This window comes from Athalia rosae, chromosome 5, assembly GCF_917208135.1.
Source record: "Athalia rosae chromosome 5, iyAthRosa1.1, whole genome shotgun sequence".
In the NCBI taxonomy this organism is placed as follows: domain Eukaryota; kingdom Metazoa; phylum Arthropoda; class Insecta; order Hymenoptera; family Athaliidae; genus Athalia; species Athalia rosae.
In genome coordinates, this window is record NC_064030.1 from 9,977,568 (window position 1) to 9,992,855 (window position 15,288).

The following is a 15,288-nucleotide window of genomic DNA, read 5'->3' on the forward strand; positions in this document are numbered from 1 at the left end:
GTTTAGCGACGTGAGTCGTCGCTTTGAAACAGCCGTCAAAGTGTTGGGAAAAAATAGGCCTTTATCCATCCGTCCGGCGGGTGCAGCTCGCGAGCGGTTTCTTCGTCACCCTTGAGAGGAGCGGGCTATTAACGTGGCAAAGATAAGCAACGTACGTGCGTACGTACGTGTACATACGTCTGTTATATCGCGTAAGGTCCGTCACAGTCGTTGTATAGGGTTAGGAAAAGCTACCGGCGAAGTAATGATGTGAGGGAAAGGTTAAAGTTGCCTTTGCCGTTGCCCTTGCCATACGTACATACATACCCTACCGTAGCTCTAATTTATACAGAAACTTTGTGACACGACCTAATTCTCCATCAAAACCAACGGTGTACGCATAATAATGGTTGTCTCTCCGCAGTTCTGTTGAATCCACCCCAGTCTCCTGATTAAGGGTGACGCAACTAGCTATATGTGTACCTATATAACATATACCTATGTGAATTCTACATGTAACACCCGCTGATACCTGAGAGCTCAACTTTACACCCGCGCAGTAATATATATATGTATGTAGCAATTGGGTTTTACGAATGTCTGAATTAATTGTTCGAATTCAGCGCGAAACGATTTCTTCGGTAGCTTGTTTCTCTCTGTTCTTGATCTCTTGCATTTTCGTCTTTTGGCGATTCGCGTGGACGGATGACGGCGTTTGAAAAGAATGGCTCGATTAATACCCTAATTTATTTGTAGCCGGTGATACCGCTGAATGTCGAGTGGTTTAATTTCGTTGAGAGATTTTTACTCCGAAGTAACGCGACACGGAAGAGAGAATCGCCGCGGCGGTACCTTTGCAGTCGGTTGATTCCGGAGAAAATCATAGGCACCGGTTTCGTGGCTTAAAATAATTAATTATCTTTCCAAACCTTGAACTCCCTTCTAGAATCTACTCCGCGCGCGTATAGGTATATGTACATGGACTGCACGGATAGGCGAGGGTATGTATGCTTATAAGTAAATTGTGGAAATTACTTTGACTCTGACTGGAGAAAAGTATCATCGTGTGCCCCGCGAGAACGTAGACGTACGGAGTGTGTAATCAACTCTCGTGCAAGGACCTGTTCCTGGCAATTTCGATTCTCCCAGCGTTATGAAGTTTAATTCGATCCGAGGCTCTTCTTCTTCTTTCACCTCCTCCGTCCCTCTCTTTTTATTTATCCTCGGCAAAGTGATTTTGCGAACCTCGGAGCCGGGTACCACCTAGGTACGCCTGGTGAATATTTTCCATTCAGCACGTTTGAGGAAGGAACGAAAAAATAGGGGAGTCGGAGGGGAATAAGGGCGAATAAAAGATGGAAGAATATATAGTTGAGGAGGAACAAAGATGGAGTGAGGCTGGAAATTGGAAGTACCTACGACTGAGGTACGAAAGAGAGGATTTTACAAAAGTTTTCATAATAAATTAAAAATAATGAACAGGATCCGGATATTTGCATAACAATTTTTCAGCAATTAAGACGCGTAATGGTGGAAAGAGAGATCAGAGGACCGGGGGGGGGGGGGGGGGGGGGGGGATGCGACCGCGACCGCGACGCAAATTAGTGAGATTTCTGCTAGGTGTGTCTTACGAACTCTGGAAGAGGATGAACGAGGACCCACTTCGGGGAGGTCCGATGTGCCGCCCTACGCCAACCCCGCTTCGTCCTAACACCCCTAAATTATTCAATTATCGAAGCCTTTGAATTTGGCCACCCGCCAACGAGGAGTGAAAAGTCAATTTCGTCGGGGAATATTTTAAAAGATATTATCGGCGGGTATGCAGATCCCCCTGCGACGATATAGTTTTCATTTTTTCAAAATCTTCCGAGCTATCCGAGTGTACCGAAAAAATTAAATACAACACACCTCCGACTGTGCCAAGTTTGAAGCACCAGCTTTTAATCCGGCTGCGAGCACTCCGTGTACGGCTATTTTTTCCAATTTCAATTGTTATCGCGCACCTCACACTTAGCGATTGCTGTTAGATGTGCCATAAATGTACATATATGTACGCGTGTGTGTATTTATGTTGTGTAGTCGAGCTATAGTAACGCCGGCCATTAAAAGTGAAACACGTCCATTAACCGCGTGTGCTTTCAGCCGATGGTTACGTAAAGAATGCAATAATCATAAAGACGACAATGCTACGATCGCGGTTATGCTTTTCATACATAGACTCACGCGGTAGACTCCTAAAATTCCGGACGATAAAAATCCAGATAAATTCCGCTTTCGGTCCTCCCATTCCACCGATTATCATTCGACGAATATCGAAAAATATCAAACATCGCCGATATCGAGGTAGTAAAAATCAAAAAACTTTTCGTCTAGCGATACAAACGTCAAAAAACGGCGCGATCGTCGATACGCTAATTTATTAACGTTCAATTAATTACGTTCGGGCAATTGGCTCGCACAATTCCGTGGATGAGCACCGGGAAATCAGGCAGGTTAGAGCTTTCCCGTTTCCCAGCTACACCTATCCTCACCTCGGCAGAACCGCAATAATTAAACGGCACAGGGTGTCTCACGTCAAACCGACAACTGTAATTCGCTCGTCCGAATACTCGCGAGAATGGAAATACATACTTGTACCAAAATATATCCTTTTCGTTTCAGCTTAGCCGGGGGGGGGGGGGGGGGGGGGGGGGGGGGAAATCTCCCCCACTTTTCGAAAGCAGAATATTTTCAGTCGCCGTACGTCGAACGCGCGGCGAATAACTGTGAGAAAAACGAGTCGGTGGTATATGTAGGGGCGAAATCCAGGCGCCGCAGGTTCTCCAGGGTGCAGGTTGCACACGCTACAATTACCACTACGGCTACATACATAACTCCCGTAGAAGTTAACTACAGCCGTGTATTTTGCAATAATATGGGTACGTAGGTATGTACTTTATGTATGTGTTCGCAGTTCGCCGTACACCTAGGTATATAATTGTATAGCTACGGAATGTTACCACCGTGGACTACCTGTACATACGTACGTACACCGCGGCGGGAGCGAGCGGGGCGAGTTGCACCTCTACCTCTATACCTACCGTATAGCGGTTTGTGTTTCACGAAATTCTAGCAGATATTCGCGCACACACATATATATATATATATATATATACCGATGGGGGTTTAGATGGTGTTCGAAAGTTGCATCCGCGGCATACGTATGTTATACCTACCTAGGCGAATTCCCGTACACGTACAGTCACCGTACTCGTTGGAACAACCGAAGCACTAATAACCCTGCTACCGTTATAATAAACTCTGTAGAGGGTGATGAAGAGACACAAGGGGTGGAAATGGGTAGAACCACCCCCTCGGTGTCACGGCACCCCATGCGGCCATAACGAGAGTGCAGCAATTTGACCCCTGCGTAGCTAGGTGTGCACGCCACACGTATACATATCCGCGTACGTACGAGTCGAGTTTCGCCGGTCGGAAATGTGCGCGACGAGTAATCGTACCGATTAAGGCACGTGACGGAAAATTAATTTCGCCCTACGCTCGACGATTCATTTTCGATCGATGGATATTGAAATATTTTTCGCCGATTGTCGCGCACGGCGGCACCGATTGGTCGCGACAATCGAAGAGAGACGGACGTATACGTATATACGCGTTCGTTGATTATAATATCGTCGGTAGCGTCGACGTTTGAAGTGGTCATGGCCGCCGCGCGTCCCCGTGTGCAGGCGAAGAAGTTGAAACGTCGGCGATTTCGAAAAATAAATATTAGGCACTCGGTGGAAAAATCTGTGAGCGCGGAAGTCGAGTTAAATTGCTAAACTTTTCGGGAGTCTCAACGATTCAAGATGCCCGGATAAATCTTTAATTTTCCGGACCGTTATCTCGGGGGCGGTGAAGAGGGTCGAGAGGGGTAAGTATAACAAGATGGCGTTCTCCCGAGCAGCTCAACGGCCGCCGACGCCGGTCCGGACCATCGTGTAAAAACTTATACACCCCATACCCCCGCCGCGTCCGCTTTTGCTTCTGCTTCTGCTTTTACTACCGAAAGCTTCGCCGTCACGCCGACGAGGTGCCTTCCGGAAATAATTAATCCCTGATGAAATATAAGTGGATTTCACGACGTCGCGTACTGCACTGTACGTATAACGAGCCCATGCGGATCGGATTATCCCGGGCGTTTACCAAAACTCTGACAATTTTCATTCATTTTTACTCGTATTTTCACGCTTTGTTATTTTATTCGTTCATTTGTTGTTCGTTTTTTCCTTTTTTTTCATTTTTTTCATTTTTTTTCTCTCATACCCGGCGAGGTGAGGATAGAACTTTTGAAATCGCGTTGTATCGGTGGAAGTCGATCGAGATTTGAAATATTTTATCGAGTATTATTCTCGATAGTTATTACATTATACGCCTCGTGCGAGTATACGTAAGCCGTTTAAATTATATAAAATGTGAGAGGAAATCGGCTTTTCCGTGATCGAGTAGGTATATAACTTATTTGCAGCGCTCATACATTTACGAGTTGACCTTATCGCCCCGAGGGATCTCCGATAATCGTTGAGCATATAATAGTAGGTGGTACATACATACATTTCCCCGGTAGCTGAGTGACTTTAGAATCGATTCCATCTATTGCGACGGCCGCCGCACAATTCCGGCCTCGCCACGCTCTCCGTACCTAATAACGCGATGGTGCAACGTCGAGACAACCAACCCTTTGTTGGCTCTTATATGTACAATGTCCAATTTGGCCGCGTGTGTATCTTATGCCAATTACGCAGTGATTGGATTCATCCAGCAACACAATGACACGCACCGTGCGACGGGATGTCGGAACAATTTAGTCATAAGCCACTTGAGTTCTCAGAACTTAGATTAATATCATACCTCCTCCGCCCCCCTATCTTTCCCCCTCCCCTTCTTGCTCTTTCTCTCCTTTTCTTCGTCCCTTTACCCGAAACCCCCCACCCCCCCCCCCCCCTACAGTTCGCCGCTCTCAACTCCATCCATTAGCAAGATCGAGTCGCGGCGAGGGGAGCGATGGGGGGACCCCGCGAATTCCGAACTTTGTTTCGGTTTAGCTAATTACCTTTGCATTTTAACAGGTGACCTGACTTTTACGATTATCAATCATGTTTCTTGCTCGAGTATTATTATACAGTCGAAAACGTGCGTATTTCTCATAAAACCCGAACCGAACCGAAAAAACAAAATAACAACAATGAAATGAAATTACACCGCGGTATCAAAAAAAAAAAAAAAAAAAAAAAATACAAATTAAAGTGTGTGTGAGAGGGAAATGGGAGGGGATGAAAAAAAAAAAAAAAAACGGAGAGAGAAAAGAAATTTAGAAAAGTCGTTTTCGTGCCTAAGTTTACGGCGTGCGGTATACATATACATATACGTATGTAAAGAGTTATAACGTCAACGTAATATATTTCGTTACTTGCATTGTACCTGCGTCATGTTTCTAAATTATTGCCAACTTTGTTGAATGGGGGTTCATACCGCGTGGTAGTTATACGTAGGTATAATAAGCAGGGGAATCCCCCCCCCCTCCCCCTCCCCCCCGCTCAAGTTGTCCGAGGTAAAAATATACTAAACGCAATAATGATAACAAGCGAGAACGGAGACCGGAACCACAAATCACGGGGACAGGGCGCGAGCGTAAGCCTAAAGTTTACGGTTGCTGTTATCATCAATAGGGTCTCTTTTATAATAGGATTTCATGGTTGCTTAATCTCTAACTTTCCGTTGCGTAACCGGATGAACTTTGTGTTCATCATTTGGCGGCAATAAATGCCGCTTCTATACCGCAATCCTACTGCAGAACATTACGCCCCATAAAACCCATGCAACGACGATAAACCGACCACTTCGCGAACGATATGCACAACGCCCACGTGATTTGTCGCCAGGTTATTTTTTCTTTTCATCGGTTAGCGTTTTCGATCATCTCAATTCCTTTTCCGTTTTCTCCTCTATTCGCGCTAAATTATTGATAATTTTAATCTACCCGCCGGTTTTCTATAATTCAGCGTTATTCTCAACACTGCACAATGGGGCGCGCGCGCGTTAACTTTCTGGGATTATTATTTCAGGGGTGGTTTTCGCCGTATTTGCAGGCTTACCTAGACCCGAGACTGATTTACTTAGGGCTAACGGATGCCGGAGGCGTTAGTTGAATAAAGTAAATAAGTGTATCCCTCTTTTCACTCTCGTTGCAAGCACGGCTACTACATTACCCCGATAATTCTTTTAGTTTAATCCCCGCCCCACACGCCCCTCCCTAGTTTTACTTTTAATTTACCCGTTCGCGCGTCGGTACCGAGGTACTCGAATCGAAGGAAATGAAATACGGCGTCTCAATGTTCGTCCGGTTAAAAAAAAAAACAGGACTTTCAATTTCCTTCGTCATTTCTACCCCTTTCTCTTCTCACTTCCGTAGTGTGAATAATTCCAGTCGCCCTCGAAAGCGATTTCCCTCGCCTAACTCAACGAAGGTGGTCGCAAGTTCTAGGAGCGAAGCAGTCCGCTCCGCTCTGCCGCAGTAGCTCCGGAGTAAGTGTGTATAGCTCCGGTTGATGCAAAGTAGTCGAGCTTATCGCCGCAGTGCTTAGTGTGCAGGGTGATCCATTCCCTGGGCGTAGTAGGTGGTCGGTGTGTCCGGGTACTTCGTAGGTCGTGGCGCGTCGCCTCGACAAGCATCGCTGCAACCCCGGCGAAAGCTGGCCCTAGAGAAGCGGAGTCGGTGCTATCCTGCGGCCTATATCCTCCGCAGAGTTATGACTCCAACGACTGCACTACGTCATAGAGCCGCATGTTAAGTCCCTTGTATACAGTACATACGTACGACCCGCAGCGCACACCCCGCCCGCGGTTACTATATTAACACACCGGATGCGGTAAACAATACGAAACACGTCCAAAAGTAACGAGATAACGCTGACGCGCTGCGCCCCGATCCCCCTACTCCGTATTATAGGTAGGTAGGTACACGGACGCGTGAGTACAACGCGAGTGCAAATACAGGGGAACGGTATCAAAAATCAACTGCAGCGATAATCCGCGGGAAATAAAATGAAACAACTAACGAATATGCGGTATATGAAATTTTTCAGGCTTTGTCTATTTTGAATTTGTATTTTCTGTTTTATTAGCGGAACGCGACACGATACATGGAATATTGGGCGGAAAAATAGAAGAGGTGAAGGAGGATAGAAAAAAAGTAGAGAAAAGATAAAAGTTGAAAAAACGGGTAACGACTTTGCAATCTGTTGCTGCCGTCGGTGCAGGTGGTGGGGTACGCCGGTGTTCATTTCATATTTTTATTGCCGGTAGTAACATCTTCCATCCGATTACCACTTTATGACATTTTCATCTCGCGGACTCGCTTCCGTTATTGCGCTGCTGCTGTTACCGGTAGTAGTCGTTGAGGTTTAACCAGAGATTTTCACAAACTTTAACCACGTGAGATTTAATGCGTGTTACTATTTTGTCCTTTACGCTCGTCCCTTATCGCTCGACGCTTGATTCGGTTATACGCGTACGGCGAAATACAAAAAAGTCGAAGACGATAAACGTACAGAAATTTATTTTGGTTTTTTGCACGCGCGCGCAGGGTGGCGAGGCGAAGGGCACTAGGGCGAGGGCTTGCGCGAGTCGTTGGTCCGAAATTAGCATAAATTTCATAAACCGAGAAAAATGTGAGAGCGGGTGCTAATATCGCTAATATCCCGGCTTATCGATCCCCCGCGCGGCGTAACACGCTAAGAACGTTACAGTGGCTCTAGCGCGGTATTACGCACGCCATACAACGATGGTGGAGATAAAAAACAATAAATCTTGGATGAAAAACGGCTGCCCTTGGCGTTACTTTAACCACTGCGAATAACTCCGCCCGAGCGAATCTTCGATGCCCGACATAAAGGGGGGTCTCCTTATGCTCGCGCGGCGATGGAAAATCATCGGTTATCATCGAACACGATCGCACCCGTATTCGTGCGGCCGGAGAAGAGGCCGCGGAAATTTTACCCCCTAGAAAAAATTGGAAGATAAACTTCCTTTACGGGGGATTTCTGCGGGGGGGGGGGGGGGGGGGGGGGGCCATTCGAACTTCCAAACAAACGTGGATGTGCGAAGAATGTGTGAGATATAGCCGGGGTAATGCAAAAAGTGAAGAGAATCGTCGCGGTGATTTAATCAGAGAGTGGAGATGTAAGAGGTAAGGAAAATTCGAAAGGGGGTTGAACGGTTCTCCGTAGTGGTACAGCCACTCGGAAATGAAAGCCTACAATTTCGGGCGCTTTTTTTTCTCTTCCCTTTTTTTTTTTATTTATATTTATTTTTGTTTCCAGAGGCATTCGGTCGTGCGCATATATATGTGTTTTTATATCTACGCATACGTGGTAATCCTCTAGATTTCAACACGGAGACGTCGCGGATTTTCCGTGTACGTATATACCCGTGTTTGAGAAAGAGACAAAAGTGGAAGAAGGATCTTTTCCTTGTACGTGTATACCTATACCGATATATATTGTATTTATACATATATACCTTTAAGGGCAAAGCAGCTCTGGAGCACCCGGTCCTGCACTACTATCGTAAATGTTTTCCCGGTGCCCACGGAACTCGCGGATAGAAAAGTAAGAGGGTAAAGTGAAAATATAACAAACAACAAAAAAATAAAAGCATCGTAATACCGCATATGGTAAGAGGTTCGCTCTCGTATCACGTGATCCATCTACCAGCTTTCGTCACCGGGCGCACACATTGCACATACGCATGTGTTGTAGTTTTCATTTTTCTCGTGCTTTTCATTCTTCGAATCACATTCGCCACCGACCGTTTGGTCGTTAGTTATTTGTTTGTTTCTCTTCGGTTTACTTTCATCCATTTTTCCCCCTTTTCGTCTCATTTTCACGGAGTGGACGGACGGGCGTTAAGTGCGCGCGAAAAAAGAAGATTTGAAAAAAAAAAAACTATGGATGTGACGGAGTAGGAATAGCAAAGCTCGGCGCAAGCTTCGTCGCTTGACATCCCAGCGAATGCGAGTTTAAAGATTACGTCAGTAGCGTGAGTAGTAATTAAAACGAGGTACGGAGCAATTCGCTCACTTCTAAACCCACACCAAGATTGAAAACCAAGAATTATGATAAATCGGACGAAACACACAATTCGAAATTTCTTCAACAACGATAACAATAGATTCAGGAAACAAAAACCAAGGGAGAAGCAAACTAATGAAAATCAAACTTGTACCGTACGGAACAAACTCCAGTATCAGCCAGGTATTATTAGAAAGGTAGCCGGTTCTAAATTCGAATATCGGTCGAAACCATCTACTCCGTTGATTGAGTTGAATAATTTATTCGTACACAGAAAAATATGTGGTATAAAACTAGACCTCTTCCACCAGGGGCCTGAATTTTCCACCCGTCGCCTCCCGTCTCCTTCCCCCGACGAATTCCAGTTTATCAACCTCCGATTTAGTCTGGGGACATTAGCGATCCACTCGAAATAACCTGCACATGGACGGACACCGGCACCGGGTACCAATGCGTTCAAAGTATAGCATGGAATAGGAGGGCATCGATTCTTCATCTGGACACCCGCCGTCCGGACCATCCCCCGATTTTTCTCGCGTGTAAAAAAGTACCTTTAACCATCCGCTGCGCTACTTTGCATATCTGTATTATTGTTCACTTTTGAAAAGTGCGGGGTGAAGGGTTAAGCCTTTCGAGGTCAAATAACACTCGACCTTGATACCCTTCTCGAGAGTACCTATGCACCTACCTACCCTACCTACCTACCTATCTATCCAGTGTCCCCTCACTTGGCGCTCGGCGAGCGCGCATCGAAGATAAGTCACGGATTTTGAAATCCGGTCGGAAAATCTATCCGGTAAAATTTTCACTTCCACGTTGATTCTCTACCACATGTAACAACGATTGTGATAATAAAAACAGTAATAATTATTGTTAGTCATCTGTATTTCCGGGAATATACAATGATTGTAACAATTAAAAAAAATGATATCCTCGACATGATGTTCTAATATCATTTATCGAACAGGATAATTTCGGTGGAAAGCGGAAGCACGTTTGAATAACTAAATATGTTAAAAAATACAATTCGCCTACTTCGCAAGTCCGACGCACCTTTATCCGGAATTTTCCTTGCTTTGTTTTTACTACTTTTTATTTATTTTTTTTTTCCATAGAATTCGTTCTTTTCTTCCGAATGTGTGTGCGATACGCGAGTACGTACGAAAAAATGTGAGACTCATTAAATGGGCTGTCCAGCTGCGGACCGTTATTGAAAAAAATTATAAATCACCCCGTCTCGAAAATTATAAGCGCGTATACGTGTAGTTTGGAGTTTATAACAGAAACCGCGAACGGGTTATTAAGTGGGCTGTCCCCCGGTGCCTACGTATCAATCTTCATATCTCAATATCTGCTTACCATACTACCGTATTTTTACTCGGTATACTTTTTTCCACATTGGTACGTTTCTTCCCCCCCCCCCCCCCCCCCCCCAACACTCAATGCCATTCATGCATATAACGCCAAGCTCGAACTAATTCATATTTTTCTCTATCAAACTTTAATAATTTTCAATTGTCTCGAGTTTTTTTTTTTTTTTTGTTTATGCAAAGGAATAATTTCATCTGAAAAGATAAATTGTGATCCTATCGACGTATCGTGCGCCAAAGAGACAAAAACTGCCGCGCATCCGACGATCGCCTCATTATTTTTTTTTTTTTTCCTCTTTCTTGTCTGTCAATTGTAATAATTTTGGATGAGAATGGCTCAGGCAAAATAAAAAAAAAAGAAGAACAAAAAAAAAAATGGGGCCATCACTTCGGGGGAGATCGAGGAGATAATCATTTTTTCGGTAGCGAGCAAAGCGCCTAGATCAGGGATCGCGGTGCGGTTTATGGGGGCCGGAGGTTTCCACGGAGTTTGAAGAGTAACATGATTTATTGCTACCGCTGAACTTTACTACAATAAATGTAAAACGCGTCGAGCGGTTATGCGGCGTGCATCATTAGAATTAATGGATATTGGATAGTGGCAAAACCCTGAATGACGACCAGATGGGCTAAAAGCATTGAAGGAGTACCTTGTCACGGTGGGAATGCGGTCTCCCGCACCGTCGCCCAAAACGTTCGCGGTGTCGCCAAAGCCGCGCGCGCGAATCCAACCAACCAAAAGAGCAGTTCGCAGTGTTTTCCGACGGAGGGGATGCCCCACGCTTTACGCACCACGCGCTAAAAATCCCTCCCTCTCCTTCTTTTTATTTCCTTCAGTCTTTTCAGTTTTTCTTAATATTCGATCGTCGTTATTTTTCTCTCGTTCCTTTCTCTCGACCCGAGCGTATGACAAAAGTCCTCCATACGTAGGCGGGAGTATAAATTTTCATTTCCCCGATGTGGCGGCGTGCCCGGTGCTGCAGTGCGTCCGCAAAACGAGGGGTTGGATTCAACGTTACCACTGTTTGTCATGTTTTCCGTTTTCGACGCTCAATCGCCTTATGGTAATCGAATTATACGCCCCCGGAAACTAACTATTCGAGCGTGTAACGACGCTGCGTAATGCTGCCAGCGCGTGAAAACTTTCCGCTTTACGGTTTATGGGACTCCATACATACGCAATTACCCTCATATCAACTGTTCCGCATAGCTACAAATCGCCGCTCGTCATTTTTCTCTTCAAAGTATTTCGTTTCAATTTTTGTTGTTTTTTTGTTATTGTTTTTTTGCTTTTTCTTTTTTTCATTTTCTCGTTTTTCGCCCGCATACGATTCAACGGTGTGTGCGCGTATGTGGTACGCGACGTCGGACGTATAATTCCCATACAATATCTACGCCGTTTTACCCGAAGCGACGGGGTGCCCCGAGCTCCGAATAATCCGCTCAATATTCGAACTCCCGAATAATGACTCGGAACACAAATCGTGCACTCCGACCCACCGTAAATAACTCGAAAAGCAGCGTCATACCGACGCGGATGCAGGTTGTGCGGAAAAATTCAATAATTCACACACTAATCGCAATAAAATTGCATCAAATTCATTCATTCCCGAGTACTTGGAGATCACCGGACAATTCCAATAAACGACAATGATCGTACTCCTCGAGTACCTAGACTCAGGTATGATTTCTGGGAAACGAGTCGCCGGATGCTCGTTTGTATAACCGGATACATAATTACAATATACTTCGCGTGTAATCATCATTGAACGATGGTGAATTTAAGGGTACGTAACGAATAGCAAACTTTTCGCTAATTCTAATGTTCAATCTGGCTAACGAAGGTACCCACGGTCAAGTTTCTCGGAAACGTGCGTGTCCCATACGATAAAAGTAGATGGTGAACCGATAAGTAAAGTACTCGTTCAAATCGCGTAGTCGAGTGATTAGCGCAGGTGGTTTTTCAACCTGAGCCGTTACGATTCGGGGATGGGTATTTTTTTTTATTTTTTATTTTTTTTTTTCTCGCCGCTGAGAGAAACGTGTGCTTCGCTCGTTTTCGCGCCATCGGTACGACGGGTTTTGAATTTTCCCGTGGTGGTTTTTAAATTCGGTAAAAAGGGTCGTCGGAAAGAGGTGGTGTTTGGCGTGACAGGGATTCACCTAGCGCGAGGAGTTTGATTAGAGGTGACTCGAAAATCCGGAGCGATGAAAAGCTCGCCCTACCGCGCGTCTCTTTTTACACAATTTTTTTCCTTCGTACAAACAACCCTCGCCTCGCTTTATGTCCGGGTGAATTTATTTCATTTCACTTTACTCTATTTTCGTACGTGCGTGTGATTTTTTTTCTCCCTCGCGACGCTGCGGTAGGAAATAGCGAAACGAAATTAAAGATTTTCAATTCACGAGGTTCACCCGCTTGATTTCCTCCCGCGTTACGCTTCTCATAGTTTCTTGCCGTTCTGGGAGAGTAACGCTCTATCTACTCCACGTTTGGTTTTCGAAGCTAGTCCAATTCTGATAGCCGCTATACAATAGCCGCTGCTGTAGGAACCAGGTCGGCTATGCCCGTACAAAAGAAAGCTTTTATCGAATCGTCAGCTTAATTCTAGCGAAACATATTCTACGAGGTTAACGGCCCAGCTGTTGATTGAATTAAAGACGCCGGAGTTCCTCACAGAAGAGCTTATTGAGGAGCTCATCTTCCGATGCCATGCGGTACCGCGGATGAACAACCGCCTTCGATCGGTTGACACTTTCTCGTTTTTCAATTGAGGAAATTTGAAATATTTCACCTACCTTAATTCGATTCCCTGATTCCGTTTATCATTAATGCTGACGATGACGTCACGGGGTAATGGCTGAATTGTCTTATCACCGGCACACTTTGCGGAAGTCACTTTGCTACACTAAATTTACAACGGGGTTATATAATTTTTTCTACCAATAATCGCGCACTGAATTTAAATAACGAACGAAATTTTTTCTTTTCAAAGATGCAAATGTCTGGTACAATTTGCTTATTTATTTTTTCTATCCAACAAATTTTTATTAACTATATCGAAGTAAAATTCTTACAGTTTATACACGGACGATCTTTTTGCACGTATGTAGTTTCACGAATTGTTTTACTTTGATTATTTTCAATTTTTCTTGTTTACACAAGATTAGTAATACGTATACGGATAAATATGCTTGATACACGAAGACAATTATTTCAACAACTACACAATTACACAATTTTATCACACAGCGACTGAAATATCATATGCGATATACCTATTTTTATTGTTTCTTTATTTTCGTTCAACAGACCGTTTTACGTGAAAAAAATTTCGGTGGCGAGTGAACCACGTTTTATATCCACCAACACACACAATATTAGCCACCCTGAAAGTGCAGGATATTTTTGAAACGCACCAAAACCCGTCGTACTCAACCCCCGCTACCTTTTTAATCCTCTGTTTGTTCCTGCCAAAAACATCAATTTACCGCCGACTTGGCTATCTGACTACTCCAGTTTCTGTTCCTGTTCCTGTTCCAGTTTCGAGAGTAACTTTGAAATTCACCGTTCTCGTAATGGCGATACGCACGCACACACACACTCGACTCGCGTGTTTTATACCCTGAATTAAATATTTTCACTTTTTCCCCTCTTACTCAAGCTTTTCTCATCCCTTTTCCTTTCTCCTACTCGGAAGTTCCTAAATTTTTATCATTGATCCGCCGCTTTGAAGGGGTAGAAAGCAAGTTGAGCTTGCGGTGCCAAAACTAGAACCTCGTGTTTCTGATTCAATGTGGCATTCGCATGGGGTATATTCCACGAAATTGACGCGGATCAAGCAACGGGCATATAATGATTTTCCTGCAAGTTCGGAACTTTGAGATTTGTTATTGTTTTCCCCCTCCTCCCTCTTCTCCGATCACGTTTCTCTCCCTTCGTACTCTCCACAGAAAAAGCTCGCTCGACACGTATATCGTACGCCGATATTCGGAGCGAAGGTCGGAGCTTTTTCTCTGTGATTATGTTCGGTAAAAATTCCCCTCTGTCTTTGAATAAGCTGTGCGGATCGCTGATGCTCGGGAGAGCTGAGCGTCGAGAGCGGATTATCGTTGTGTACGGTCGTCAAAAGTACGGGACGAGTAAAGGCGTCGGGCGTGTTGTAAAAGCGTCGGACGTCGAGTGCGTTTGGGAGTGCAGTGCGGGCGCGCTCCTTGGCTCGCGAAGAGTAACTGGCGGGGCGTAAGCGACCCAGAGTCACCTGCGTCGGCGCACGAGCTTTCGACGTCGGTCTCGCAGTCGACGTAAAAAGCTCTCTATGTGCGCTAAACAGCGACGCAGAGTACGTACAAGGGTGTCCGAGGCCGATATGCTTCTGCCGTTGCCGCCGCCGAGGATGGTTGTGCCGCTCGCGGTGCGTGTGCCTCTTTCACCTTGCTCCCTACCTGATGCGGCCGCCCTCGCCTCGCTTCACCTCCTCGAGGCTTCGACCTTCCACCTTACTGCAACCTTTCGCCCCGTCGAACCCACGCAGTTTTACACGAGCGCCCTTCCATGCACTTTTTGGCGAGGAGGGATGTGGCGAACCGTAAGCGAGTGCTACCGGACCAACCGTACGCTGATGGGACTCGACGTTGCATCCTGTCCATTTTATGCGTCGCACTTACGGACGTACGTCTGACCCATAACCGACCTCGACTACTTCGGGATATAGTCCGCGGGTGACCGGCCGCTGAGTATACACATTTACGCCTCGTGCGACCGATGAGCTTTTACTCATTTTATTACAGCGCGGCGATTTTAACGATTGATATTTTTTGGTGAACTA

General features: G+C 45.3%; 1 protein-coding gene across 1 annotated transcript in view; it reads right to left on the reverse strand.

Moving 5' to 3' along the window:
- LOC105692882 (teneurin-a) overlaps positions 1–14,671 on the reverse strand; it is a 451,510-nt gene extending 436,839 nt beyond the window's left edge. The window contains exon 1 of the mRNA XM_048655887.1: positions 13,259–14,671. The gene's annotated coding sequence lies outside the window, so the exon portion shown is untranslated. The remainder of the gene's footprint in view (positions 1–13,258) is intronic.
- Between the last annotated feature and the right edge of the window lie 617 nt (positions 14,672–15,288).